Source organism: Rhinolophus ferrumequinum, chromosome 10 (genome assembly GCF_004115265.2).
Source record: "Rhinolophus ferrumequinum isolate MPI-CBG mRhiFer1 chromosome 10, mRhiFer1_v1.p, whole genome shotgun sequence".
NCBI classification, from domain to species: Eukaryota; Metazoa; Chordata; class Mammalia; order Chiroptera; family Rhinolophidae; genus Rhinolophus; species Rhinolophus ferrumequinum.
This window is the reverse complement of record NC_046293.1, coordinates 15974321-15988851: the sequence shown is the minus strand read 5'-3', so window position 1 is coordinate 15988851 and position 14531 is coordinate 15974321. Positions and strand designations below refer to the sequence as shown.

At 40.4% G+C, this 14531-nt stretch overlaps 1 long non-coding RNA gene across 1 annotated transcript in view; it reads right to left on the bottom strand.

Moving 5' to 3' along the window:
- Positions 1 to 89: 89 nt before the first annotated feature.
- Positions 90 to 14531, bottom strand: part of LOC117028696 (uncharacterized) — a 38900-nt gene continuing 24458 nt past the window's right edge. Inside the window, exon 4 of the long non-coding RNA XR_004424154.1 lies at positions 90 to 217. This is a non-coding gene — a long non-coding RNA (uncharacterized LOC117028696). The remainder of the gene's footprint in view (positions 218 to 14531) is intronic.

The following is a 14531-nucleotide window of genomic DNA, read 5'->3' as shown; positions in this document are numbered from 1 at the left end:
AAATGTAAAGGGTATTTGAAACTATCCAACACAAAGGGAATATCATTTGAAGGATTTAAAATTATTACCCACATTATCTGCCCTAACAGGTTCTCAACACTCAAGAACAACTCTTCAGTTTCATTGGTCTTGCCCATAAGCTTCAAAAATCTTCCAGTGAAGAACATTAATTGGCGTTTGTCTGTGGCAGTAACCTCCGAAAGCCTGCATTCCAGCACTAGAATGGGAAGAACAGCAAATAATCCTGAAGCATATTTGGAAAGGAACAAAGAGCTCCCATTATATACAGCAGTTAAATATATTATCTGTATTTCAGTGTTTCTCTCTCAAGGGATCAGCATTTTGCTTTTTGTTCAGGTTTACGTATATTACCAAGTATTTTAAACTACGACATGAAAAATAACTCTAGAGGTTTTAAATAATCTTGGTATGTAAATTTTGAAAACCAGAGAGTCAAAGAACAGTATTTCTATAACTCAATCCATATAGTGCTATAATTTGTATTTGGGGGTGACTTTCAGGCAAGAAGAAAAAGGTGTTTAAATTCCTTACACAATTCTGCCCTCTGTTGCCAACTATCTTGAATTACTGAACAGAAAGAACAGAAAGTTATAAGAACAAAATAAGGAGCGTGCCGTGTGTGTCAGAGTGTGTGTGTGTAGTTACACCTTACTAGACACAAATGAAAATATACAGAAATTATTTAAACTTGAAGACCAAATTTAATACATGGGATTGCAGTCATTATTTTCAGAATTTCTCTTTCCAGACATACCAATATCTACACTTCTACATTTGTCCATTTGTTACATTTCAAATTATTGTGCCTAAGGTGTTTGACACAGACATGTTCCTTGTTCCTCACCCGCTCCTTTGCACGTGCTGTAGGCCACTCAGACCTTAACTACCCCCCTGCTTTCTTTCTGCCACCCTTTCTGTGGGTCACCATTCAGGCACAGAGTAAACAGTTATCGAGCATCTATGTGTCAGGCAGCATTCTAGGCTCTGAACGCCAAGCATAGCACGTGGAGTTGCATCCCTCTGCACTGCAAGGAGGCCTGGTGGCTTTGAACCACAGCTATTGTGCCTCAAGTTGGAGAGCAAACACTAAATCAGAGCCAAGGGAGAGAGAGCGCTGAGGGCCAGAGTCCAAGCCGTTTGTCCACAGGCGCCGTTGGAGCAAAGGGGCCTGAGGTGGGTACGAGAACTGAGGGACCAAGCCACACGACAGGGCACCTAGGAACTATAAGCAGCTGCTCGGAGAAGGCAGACGAGGGTGGTCTGGACAAACAGCCGGGGGATGGGCTCCTGCCCAGGGGGCCTTTGCACATTCCAGGAGGGTTACTGGATTCAGATTCCTGTCAGGGTCTCAGGTTGGAACAGACAATGTCCATCACCGTGTTTAATGCTCAACTGAACAGTCTATGTGCTAATATCCATCCATGAATCCTGCCTCCCACTGACTACCCCCTCATGTTCACTCAGCACCAACACATAGTTGGAATAGACAAGAAAGTAAATTTTCTCATTATAAAATAATATGTGTACGTTACAGAAAAATTGAAACATGCAGAAAAGTACAAAGAAAAATCCCTCATAATTGCTTCATTCAAAGATAGTCTCTGTTAACATATTGCTGTACGTGCTTCTGATCTTTTGTGTGTCCCCACAGTCATTTTTTTTAACTTAAAATTGGTATCATCCATAAGTTTAAAATGTGCTTTTTACTTCCATATTCAACAAACATTTATATGTCGGTACTGTGTTACATGTTGAATATATATTGAATATAATATTCGTGCCTCCAGACCTCATAGAGATTATAGCCTATTGGGAAACATATTGTATTGTAAATATTTTTCCATATCCTTAAGAATTGTTTGAGAATGTACATATTTATGACTGGATTGTATCCCATTTTACAGATTATCATAAGTCAATTTTTCAGTATTATAAACTGTCACCCAGTGAGACTTATTGGCAGAAATCTTTTTAAACATCCCTAATTATTTCCTTAGAGAAACTGTTAGAAATTGAACGACCTACAGGATATTAATATTTTTAAGATTTTAGATCAGGGGTGTCCAAACTTTTTTCAACGTTTTTCACCAAGGGCCATATGCAGTAAAATACACAAACAGCCGGGCCTCTCACTCGAGGTGAAGTACGTGTTGCCTCACCTGATTTATTTAAGTAAACTAAATATATTTTTGGAATTTGCTGCGGGCCAATTAACAATGGATTGCGGGCCGCAGTTGGCCCGCGGGCCGCAGTTTGGACACCCCTGCTTTAGATATACATTGCCAAATTGCTACCCAGAAAGACTATCTCAATATAAACTCTTACTGTAGCATGAAAAAGTATTAATATCTATTTCCTCACACCTTTACCAATATTATTGTTTTTAAAACTCATTATACAAAAAAATCATTGTCAGTTTGGTAACTGAAAAACAGCATCTCGTTATTTTAATTTCCGTTTCTTTGATTACTAGTGGAACAGAATACTGTATTGATTAACAATTTATATGTTCTTCATCAACTCTGAACGCCACCAACTGCAAGTGCATCTCTATTTCAGAAATGGGACGTTTTGAGAAAGCCCGCTCCTTAGAACCAATGAAATCCAGTATTTATTCTTTAATGAATTCATTCCTGCACCAACCATTTACTGAGCACCGTGAGTACCTGCTGTGGGCCAGGCACTGTCCTGGGTGCAGTACATAAAGGATGAACCCAAACAGACCTGGGCTCTGCCAGCCAGGCTGTCAGAATGGTTGGGGAGACAGGCCATCATATAATCACACAAATAAATATAAATTCATACTATGAAAAGAACCATGAAAATGGTGGTGATATGAACTGAGGAAAGTTTTTCATGGAAATGACAATTGATTTGAGAGTTTTAAAAAAAGAATAGAAGGTTTTGTGGCTAAATGAGGGTGGGAGGGTGCCGCCAGTGAAAAGATGAGGCTAGGATGTCCCCACTCACCCCTCCTATTCAACATCATACTGGGAGTCCTAACTAGTGCACAAAGACAGGAAATTGAAATAAAGATATATTGGGAAAGGAAAAATAAAACAGTCTTTGTCTACAAACAATGTGATTGTCAATGTAGAAAATCAAAAAAAAAAAATCAACAAAAAAAACTCCTGGAACTAACAAGCAATTATAGCAAGGTTACAAGGTTAATATACGAAAGCTAATTGCTCTCCTATGTACCAGCAATGAATAATTGGAATTAGAAATTTAAAATATCTAAATTATCATTTATCATAGCACCCAAAAAATAAAATACTTAGGTATAAGTCTAACAAAATATATACAGTATCTGCATGCAAAATCTATAAAACTCTGAAGAAAGATATCAAAGAAGATTTAAAGAAATAGAAGGATATTCCATGTTGATAGATGGAAGAGTCAACATTGCTAAAACACTTGAGCTATAGACTCAAGGCACTCTCAATAAAAATCCTCCATGGAGGTTCAGCTGATCTTTGACAGAGTGGCAATGACAATTCAATGGAGATGGTCTAATTAACAAACGGTCCTGCAACAATTAGACATCCATATGCAAAAAAAATTTTTAAAGGAACCTGGATTTACTCAAAACGGATCATAAATCCAAATATAAAATGAAATACTATAAAACTTTTAGAAGGAAACAGAAAAAAAGTTATGTGATCTTGGATTTGGCAATGAGTTATCGAATACATCAAAAGCATAATCCATGAAAGAAAATATTGATTAAGTTAGACTTTTTTAAAATTAAAAATGTCTGCTCTGGGGGCAGCTGGATGGCTCAGTTAGAGCGCGAGCTCTAAACAACAGGATTGCCGGTTCAATTCCCACATGGGCCAGTGAGCTGCGCCCTCCACAACTAGATTGAAGGACAACAACTTGGAGCTGATGGGCCCTGGAAAAACACACTGTTCCCCAGTATTCCTCAATTTAAAAAAATAAAAAATGTCTGCTCTATGAAAAGCACTATTATGAGAATGAAAAGACAAAACACATTTTGGGAGAAAATGTTTGTAAAATATATGTCTAATAAACAATTTCTATCAAAATATACAAAGAACTTTTAAAAATCAACAATTGGATGTGTAAAGATGCTCAACTTTGCCATTACGGAATTGCAAATTAAAACAACTATAAGATACCACTATACACCTATTAGAATGGCTAAAGAAAAAAAAACTGACACCACCAAATGCTAGTGAGAATGCAGAACAACAGGAACTCTCATTCATTGCTGGTGGGATTGCAAAATGGTACAGCCCTTTGAAGACAGTCTTACCATACGATCCAGCAATCATGCTCCTAGGTAGTTCCCCACTGATTTAAAAACTTATGTACAAAAAAAAAAAAAAAAAAGAAAAAAAAAAAAAAAACACTTATGTAAATATAAAAATTTGCATGCAAACATTTATAGCACCTTTATTCATAATCACCAAAAACTGGAAGCAACCAAAACGTCCTTCAATAGGTGAATAAACTGTGACACATTCACACAATGGCAATAAAAAGAAATGAGGTATCAGGCCATGAAAAGACACAGAAGAATCTTAAATGCTTATTAGTAATCTTCACAGCTGTATACAACAGTCCTGACAGCTTAGAGAAGGCCAGCGGTAGTAGAAGTGGACAAGTTTGAGGAAAAATGTCAGGGCTCAGTGATGAAATGGGGAGGGAGTAAAGGAGAGAAAAGTGTCAGGATTACTCCAAGGTAGTAAACTGAAAGACGGTCCCTGGAAAAGAACCCGATTGTGGAGCGATGTCCGTGAGTTCAATTTAACACGTGTTGGGTTTGAGTTGCTTTGGAGACATCATCCAAGTGGAGAGTTAAGTAGGCAGTTGGATATATGGTTCTGTGGCTGGAGAAATAAATGTGAATCGCGTGCACATGGACAATTACTACAGCCATGGACATAGGCTTATGGGAAAATTAAACCATGAAAGGAGAAGAGCCTTAAGGAAGCCAAGTAGAAGAGGAGGAACTAACAAAATAGACAGATAAGGAGCAGCCGGAAAAATGCGAGATGAACAGGGGAGTGTGTATCAGCAAAGCCAAGAGACCACAGTGTTTGGAAGGAGAGGGCATGGTCAAAAATATCCACTGATGCTAAGAAGTAAAGTCAGGCAAAGACAGGAAATGTTCTCTGGATGGCCTGCTCATGATCTTGCTTGTTTTTATGGAACTGTTCATCATTTTCTTATTGATTTTTAAGAGCATTTTAGATATTAGAAATATTAATCCTTTGTCAGTTATATACATTACAAATATTTTACCTAATTACTCACTTGCCTTTTGTTTCTAGTTTTTCTCAGTTGTTTTGTGTTATTTTGTTTTACATATAGAAATTCCATGTTTATTTAGACACATTTATCAATTATCTTCTCCTTCGTGATTTACACTTTCGTTTTCTTGCTTAGATTTATCTACAGGTTCTTATAATTTTTTAATATAAAATTTCATTATCTTGTATTTAACTCGTATCCTTCTGGATTTTGGTATAATGTTTCTGGTAACTTTTTTTTACCAAATAGTGGGCCATTATCGCAACAGTACTTATTTATTTATTCCATAATCCAACCGATTTGAAAATCTTTTATCACTTATTAATTTTTTATATCTATACCTAAGTCTGTGTCTGAGCTTTCTACTTTGTTTCACTGAGCTATTTTTGTTCCTAGTAGTATTTTAAAAATTATTATAGCTTCATAATAGGTTTAAATAACTTGATATTCAAATTGCCCTCATTATTTTAAATTGTTATTCTCACATATATTTTTCTCTAAGAACTTTAGAATCACTTTGAAAAATTAGAAGTATTTTAATTCCATTGGAATATCAATTAGAATTGTCTTATGTCCATAAATCAATTGGGGAAGAATAGTTAGCTTGACGACATTGAGTTGCCCCATCCAAGAATATGGTTTGTCTCTCTACATATTGAAAGCTTATTTTCTGTAATTCTGAAAATTTTATAAAACTAAATATCCTACACACTTCTTGTTAAATTTATTCTTAGGTATTGCATATTTTCTGTGGCCATTGTGAATGTATCTTTTTATTTTTCTGTAGAGCTATTTTTTAAAAATTTAATAAACCATTTTGTTCCAGTTACCAAAAATATTTAGAGGTTTCTGAAGGTATCAAGGGCAAAGCTTCATTACATTAGTCATGAAAAGTTGGTATTGTCGCATTTCCTAGACCTTCTGACAAGATTCTATAATGCAATGCATTTGTCCTTTGCCCTAGTTAGCCTGCCCCTTAAAGACAAGATGATTCTTCCTACACCACATCCGCGATCTGGAAGGCAGCCAGCCATCCGCCAAGATGGAGCTATGCTGGGACCTATCCTTCTGCCACATCTGTTCTTAGTCTGTCTCTTCACATCTTCAACATTGTCCAAAAAAAAAAAATGTGTAGCCAGAAATGGGTTTTCCTCACTTTCATGTGACCCAGGGCTCTAGCCAAACACAGGAGTATCATGTCGCAGAGAATCTACAAAAACTGATTTGGCCACAAAAGTTGTCCTCTAGGCTCAAAGATCTCTCTAGTGGCCATCAATCAGAAATGCAGCTTCCCCAGATGCTTCCCGCAAGGAGGGGCAAGCTCCAGCGCCAGGAAGAAGCGAGTTCCAGACTTGGAACTGCGCATCACGCCAACGTTAACAAGTTAGGCTGCTTGTTCTCGTCGCAGCCACCAAGGGGAGCCAAACCACACAGTCCGGAAGGAGGAACCGAGAAGCTGGGCGTGTGCTGCATCCTGGACCAACAGCCTCGTGCAGGTGGCGCTACATCAGACTTTTCCACTCCGCTATCAGACTAAACAGACTGGGTACCCCCGGAAAACTCTCACTACCTTTCCAGAAGCAGGCAGGGGTCAAAAGTGTAAGTAGTCCATTTACCTTTCAGAACAGAATGGGGATGATGAAGAATGAGCCTCAAAAGGAAATTCTTAGTCATCCCGTGTGGGGAGGGAGGCTAGGTACTGCGGTGGGGAGGACACTGTCACCGTCCCCATATATTGGGGCTTTCTTTCTGCTTTGCAGCATGCCTGCCCGGAAAGCATGTCTGCACCCGACAGCGGGGTCTGGCCCTCCCCTCCTCAAAACTCTTTCCACTGGTGGATTTGGGGAAAGGAATTTGTCCATCATCCACTTCCTGGCCAGGCTAGCCCTGCTTCTGGGGATGCTGGCTGTGCTGTGCTCTCCGCCCTAAACTTCCTGCTCCCACCTGCGCCCCTTGTCCCACCTGGGCTTGCGCTTCCGGTGCGGCTTCGTGAGGCTATTTGCTGTCCCCTCTCTGATTCATACTGCCTTAAATATGGAACTCTGTGGATTCTCCTTCATGCTCCCAAACAATTTATAACAGAATTTTGCTTAAAATGTAGGGGTGTCAGAGGGGGGTTTCAACACAACACAGATTAGAAAATCGTTTAAAATGGAATAGTAGACAGTTAATTAAATACATTTAATTGACACCCATCCTCACGTTGGGAATTTCTAACTCCTTAGTCTCCTGGTTTGCCTCCCACCTGTCTAACCCCTCCTTCTTTTCCTCTTGCTTCACCATCCTCTGCTCTCCCCTTGGAGCACTCTCCTAGGCCCACCTCTCTTCTTCCTGTTCCTAAAGGCTCTCATTGCCTCTCCTGGCTTCAGTCCCCACAGTGTGTATGGATCCCTGACCCAGCTATCTTTCTCGGAGCCCAGAGAGTATCTCCCCCACACATTCTACAGTCACTCCAGACTCAACGTGGCTTCCGTCCCCTAAACCTGCTCCTTTGTTAGATGGCAATAGGTAACATGCTTACAGAATCACCAGAAAGGCCCTATCAATATCTCCGGTATAATTCAAAGGGACACATTCTGAACTAGGCTCATGTATACCAGAAAATCCTGAAATTTTACACCCTGAAACAGGTGATTTCCTCCCACTTTCAACCCCCAGCCCCCAGCGCCTTCCATCATGTTATGACATACCCGTGTTATGACAAGCAGTTGTGGCATTATCAGGAAGGACGCTTACACCACCTTGGAGATCTAATCTTCCTCTGGTTAGCTATCAGCTTCCTCTGACATACGGAACTCCCCTCACCCCATCTCTTACCCCCTATCTCCTTCCTCTGCCCTATGTCCTAAGCATTGACACATTTCCAGATGGATCCAGGCTTTATTCAACACACTGGTATCCTTAGAAGTATCGCTTGGGTACTTCCCCATGGAGGTTTAGGGGATCAGACAAATTCCAAAATTACATAAGTAACGCATGGTAATAAGAATAAAGGTAAAAGCTACATGGTTAAGTTACCAAAAGGGATGGAGGTATGTATAGCCCGAATCCATTCCTAACTATCTGGGAGACCTTGGGCAACTCACCTCACCTCTCTGAGACTCAGTTCCCATAATTTCAATCAAGATAGTAGTATTATTATAGAGGTTTTATAAGAATCAAACAAAATAATACATATAAAGTACTTGACTTAGAGACTGGCATATGACAAATGCTCAAAAATCTGTTATTATGGTCACCAGACTGTAAGCCCCATGAGGTTGGGGATTCTGTTGGCCTAGTTCACTGCTATGTCAGCAGTGCTGGTGAGTCCATGGCCAAGGGAAGGTGCACAATTTCTATTTGTTGGAAAAATGAATGAAGGTTATGACTGTTTAATAAGCCAGGAAATACAGGATGAAAGAGAGAGAGAGAGAGAGAGAGAGAGAGAGAGAGAGAGAGAGAAGTCTCTTCAGTCCTAGCCCATCTTAACCCTAATATGGCCAATCCTAAACAACTCTACCCACAATATTGGACCCCAGATCTTGGATTCAGGGAGAATTAAGCTGTGAACCAGCAAAGGGTAAAATAAGTAATTTGAGAGGATCAACTTTCAAACTGTGATTAAGTGACATGGTAGAAGCAACCCAAAATTACAAGTACCATCAACTACCTAGTATTCTAAAAGCATTTTACAACATACAACTCTGTCTTGCTTTTTAATTTTCAAAAGCAGTATTTTCTATAGAAATGTATGCATATTAGAATCTAGAAAATCAAGTTATGCAAAGAAGCTTTAATGGATTAAGTTGCTCAAGTGCATTAAGATTCTGTTAGAATCATTTGGAGCAATTATGTTTATCAAATACAGAGGGTGCCAAAAAAAGTATACGCATTTTAAGAAAGGAAAAAACTGTATTAAAATTGTAATACTCAATATATACCAATAAAAAAAGATGAACACAAGGCACAGTTGACTTCTCCAATTACAAGAGGTGCTCAAAGTGGTTACCATCAGCGTAACTTTAATACAGTTTTTCATTTTCTTAAAACGTGTATACATTTGTTTGGCACCCTCTGCATGTATCGATTACGTATCATGTGAAAGGTTCTGTGCTAGATCCCTTGGAGACAGAGGAGATAAAATGATCCGTAATATAAAGTCAAGGCATTAAGGGAAATGGAAATGGCTTCTGTATCCAAATAACCCGTTTCCAAGGCAGAGTATGAGTCTAAAGGCTACTGGAGTTTGATATAGAACCATCACAATGAAGAACAGCTTCATGCAGAAGATATCAGAGATGAGCCTTGAAGAATGCACAGGGGGAAGTAAGGGCAAGGCTATCTCAAACTAGAGAGGGCATAGGCGGTAGGGAAGTACATGAACATTTGGAAACAGGAAGTTGTTCGGAGCAGTGAACTCATCAGGAGCACCCCAGGAATTCTGGACATCGTACAACACAGGACAGTCCCACCCAATGAAGCTCTGGGGGGGGGGGTGCTATCTGACTTTCAAATGTTCTGTCACTCACACAGTGGGGGGTGGGGGTGGGGGAGACTTTGTAATTACCTAGCCTAGACACCAACTCCATTTTACATGTAAACACAAAGGTTTTTTGTCTTTTTTGCACGGGTTAAAAACACATTAAATTTTCTAGGAATGCAACTGCCATATGAACTGATAGGAGATTATTATTTCATCTTAAACGATACCAAGATTTGCTCACCATTTCATAAAATCACAACCCTGATGGTAATATTTCCCAATGTTTGAGCCTTGAATACAGAATACCCACATCAGTCTATACTCCTAGCTATCGCCTTCACGGTTGTTTTCCATATAGAAGCAGGCACATGCCTACTCCACTGCGTCTTCTAATTGAATCGTGTCTGAGCAATTACATGTTAAAATACATATTGTTTTATAATCAATTACTTTTCTATCTTCATCTGTTATATAATATTAAAGTGTTATATTGACATTTATAGATATTTTTATATCAGAAAATGACCATAAAATCAATGGCTTGAAAGTTATATGAATATATGAATGTGAGACATAGAGGAGGAGAAGGTATCGAAAAAGATAGTCTGAGCTTGGTCACGCAATAAAAAATATGTCTCAAGAATGGAGAGAGACACACTCCCTGACTTCAGCTTGTACTACAGGGCAACAAGAATCAAAACAGTATGGTACTGGCAGAAAAACAGACACACAGACCAATGAAATAGAATTGAAAACCCAGAAATAAACCCACATAGATATGGACAGATAACTTCTGACAAAAGAGCCAAAAACATACAATGGAGAAAAGACAGCCTCTTCAATAAATGGTGCTGGGAGAATTGGAAAGCCATGCACAAAAGAATGAAACTAGACTGCTATCTGTCACCGTGTACCAAAATTAAGTCAAAATGGATCAAAGACCTAAACATAAGACCTGAAACAATAAACTGCATAGAAGAAAACATAGGTACTAAATTTATGGACTTTGGTACCATAAATTTTGGGTTCAAAAAGGATTTTATGAATTTGACCTCAAAGGCAAGGGAAGTAAAAGCTAAAATAAATGAATGGGATTATACCAAATTAAAAAGCTTCTGCGCAGCAAAAGAAACCATCAACAAAATAAAGAGGCAAACAACTGAATGGGAGAAGATTTTTGCAAACAACGCCTCCAATAAGGAGCTAATATCCAAAATATATTATAAGGAACTCATACAACTCAACAACAACAACAAAAACAAACAATCCAATTAAAAAATGGGCAGAGGACCTGAATAGACATTTCTCCAAAGAGGACATACAAATGGCCAACAGACATATGAAAAGATGCTCAACATCACTGATCATCAGAGAAATGCAAATAAAACCCACAGTGAGATATCACCTCACCCCAGTTAGAATGGCTATCCTCAACAAGACAAATAGTAACAAGTGTTGGAGAGGCTGTGGAGAAAAAGGAACCCTCAGACACTGTTGGTGGGAATGCAGACTGGTGCAGCCGCTATGGAAGACAGTATGGAGGTTCCTCAAAAAATTAAGAACAGGGGTGGCCGGATTGCTCAGTTGGTTAGAGCCTGAGCTCTTAACAACAAGGTTGCCAGTTCGATTCCCACATGGGATGGTGGGCTGTGCCCCCTGCGACTAGAATGAAAACGGCGACTGGACTTGGAGCTGAGCTGCACCCTCCACAACTAGATTGAAGGACACGACTTGACTTGGAGTTGATGGGTCCTGCCTGGGAAAAACACAGTTACCCAATAAAATTTAAAAAAATAATAACTAATAAACTTAATAATTATTATTTTTTTAAAGTTAAGAATAGAATTACCATATGACCCAGAAATCCCTCTCCTGGGTATATACCCAAAAATCTGAAAACATTTATTTGTAAAGATATATGTGTTCCAATGTTCACTGCAGCTTTATTTACGGTGGCCAAGATATGCAAACGACCGAAGTGTCCTTTGATAGATGACTGGATAAAGAAGTTGTGGTATATATACACAATGGAATACTATTTGGCCATAAGAAAAGATAAAATAGTACCATTTGTGACAACATGGATGGAACTTGAGATTATTATGCTAAGCGAAATAAGTCAGACAGAAAGTCAAGAACCATATGATTTCACTGATATGTGGTATATAAACCAAAAACAACACAGGAACAAGACAAACAAATGAAGAAACAAAAACTCATAGACACAGACAATAGTTTAGTGGTTACCAGAGGGTAAGGGGCACCAGGGACGGTAGATGAGGGTAAAAGGGGATCAAACATATGGTGATGGAAGGAGAACTGACTCTGGGTGGTGAACACGCAATGTGATATATAGGTGATATATTACAGAATTGTACACCTGAAACCTATGTAACTTGACTAACCATTGTCATCCCCAATAAACTTAAAATAAAGAAAAATAGAATGGGGAGAGAAAACTTGATCTTGATGCTTCATCCTTTGAGTTGTTTTTTGTTTTGTTTTTTTAATGCTTTAAAATATGGGCAATGTTGAGATTTCGAGTCATAAATGACAGAATTTTAGAGCAGAAAGGATTCTTAGAAATCATCTAGTCTAGTCCACACCCCTCATTTTGCACATGAGGAAGCTGAGGCCCAGAGAGGTGAAGAGACTTGAACACACAGATCATTGGGAGCTTCTAAAACGCTTATTTTTGTAACAGTCTTTCTTAAAATAACAAGTAATCATTTAAAGACTACATAGCAAGCTGTGTGGGTCACCATTTCTTGGTGTGTATGATTCATCAGCAGTCACATCTGGGAGGCATGGTTTGTTCACCTCTTTCACAAAGGTAGAGGTGACGTGACAAAACGGAGGTGAATGAACCCCAAAAAGTACACACAGCCTGACTGTCATAAAGCACAATATCACTAATAGTAATCAAAAAATAATTCTAGGCCAAAAAGAGTACTCACGGATGATGCTTGTGGATGTATATTTTTGTATACAAAGGAAAGCATATATTCACGGTTATTAAAATCACATGTTGGGTGATTAGAATTATTTTTCCTCAAAGTGATGTTGAAGATAAAGTCAACATTACTAATATTGGAAAATGATCCTAAACATTTCTCCTTATTCTGGCAGGACCAAACTGTCTCTACTAAATTACAATGGCCTAGTACCTAATTGAAATGGTAACATCTCAAATGTTTAAACACCCAGTCGATAAATAGGCAAACTTATGGAGAGAGAAAAAATGTCAAGTGATACCGTTCCAATGTAACGAAATGACTTAGTGATTGACTAACTTCTTCACTTTTTGGTGGTGGTGTCTCTCATCATTCAACGTGGATTTGTTGAGAACCTTCTATCTGCCAGGCGCTGTGCCAAGCACTGAGTATGACAATGGCCAATAAAACAGACGTGGTCCCCGCACTCACAGCACTACAGAAGGAGACAATAAAACATATAATGACAGGACCCTGTGTCAGTCACCTGCGGGACCAGGAAGACCAGCTCACGGTATGTGCACCTGGTCAAAGCTGGGGATGAGGGAGAGAGGTACCCCTCAGGCCTCTTACAGAGACGGTGACCTTTAAATAGAACCTAAGGGATGAGAAGGATTTCACTGAGCTGAGAAAAGGGAGGGGCATTCCAGCAGACGGAGCTGAGGGGATAGATGTGGCAGGACAGAAGTGACTGGCTGCTCCAAGGAGACCAAAGTTGTGGACCAGAGGGTGACAGAGACACTAAAGGAGACAGCCAGGCCCAGGATGCAAGGCTTGGCACGCCCTGCCAAGGATTCCTGCTACTACTTCTGCCCATTCCACGTCACTGACGTGAGTGCAGACTCTCCTGAGAGCCAGTGCTGGTGAAGGACCCGGACGGAAATCATCCAAAAGAGCGAAATGTCCCTCTGTTGGCCCAAGGGGGCAAGACAGTGCAGCAATGGGGACTAGGGACTTCCAGCTCTACACAGCCCTGAGCTTGAACTCCCTGCCGTGCCTATGTGTAGCTGTATGACCCATCTCCTTATCTAGGGCAGTAATGCATTGAATGACACACTGATAAAGCCTTTAGCATAGTACCTGGCACCAGAAAGCCAGTTCAATACATGGAACTCAGTTATCCGGGGCTGCCACCTGGTTACAGGGGGCAACAGGACAAGGAAACGTGTAAGTGAGAAAGTCAGTTGTTCTACTCAGACCTTCTGAAGCATGTCGCAGAAGGGACACCAGCTGCCTGCAAGGCAGGCGACGGGCATGGGGAGTCAGGAGAGCTGGCTGTGGGCAGTTCTCATGGGCAAGATCCCTTGACCCTGGGCAGCAGGGATGAGGAGAGGGGAGCAGAAATGTGAGCTACACAGGGACATCCCGGCATCCCCACTAGGGAGCCCCACCCCACCCAGGGCTCACAGCCCACGCAGGAGCAGCAGCTGCAGATAGCTGAGGCAACCACAGGAAAATGCTCTCTGCAAAGACGCTGAGAGCTCCATGGACTGGACCTCTCAGGCTCCGCTGATCTCAGCAGTAGCTCTTCCTCCCCTGCCCACATCCCCCTCACCCGACCCCCCAAAACCCAGCTTCCCTGCAAAGACAGCTGTGGTCACCTGACCCTGGGCCCAGCCTGCCGGGCCCCCCTCAACTTCCTCTTTGGGTTGCAGGGGCGGGCGACAGCTACCAACTCTCTTGCTTTGCCCTCGTCTCCCTAGTGTAGCTGATAAATAAGACTCTCTTGTTTCCATTAGCAGTGCCCCACTCCCTGCCTCTTTCTCTAGCTC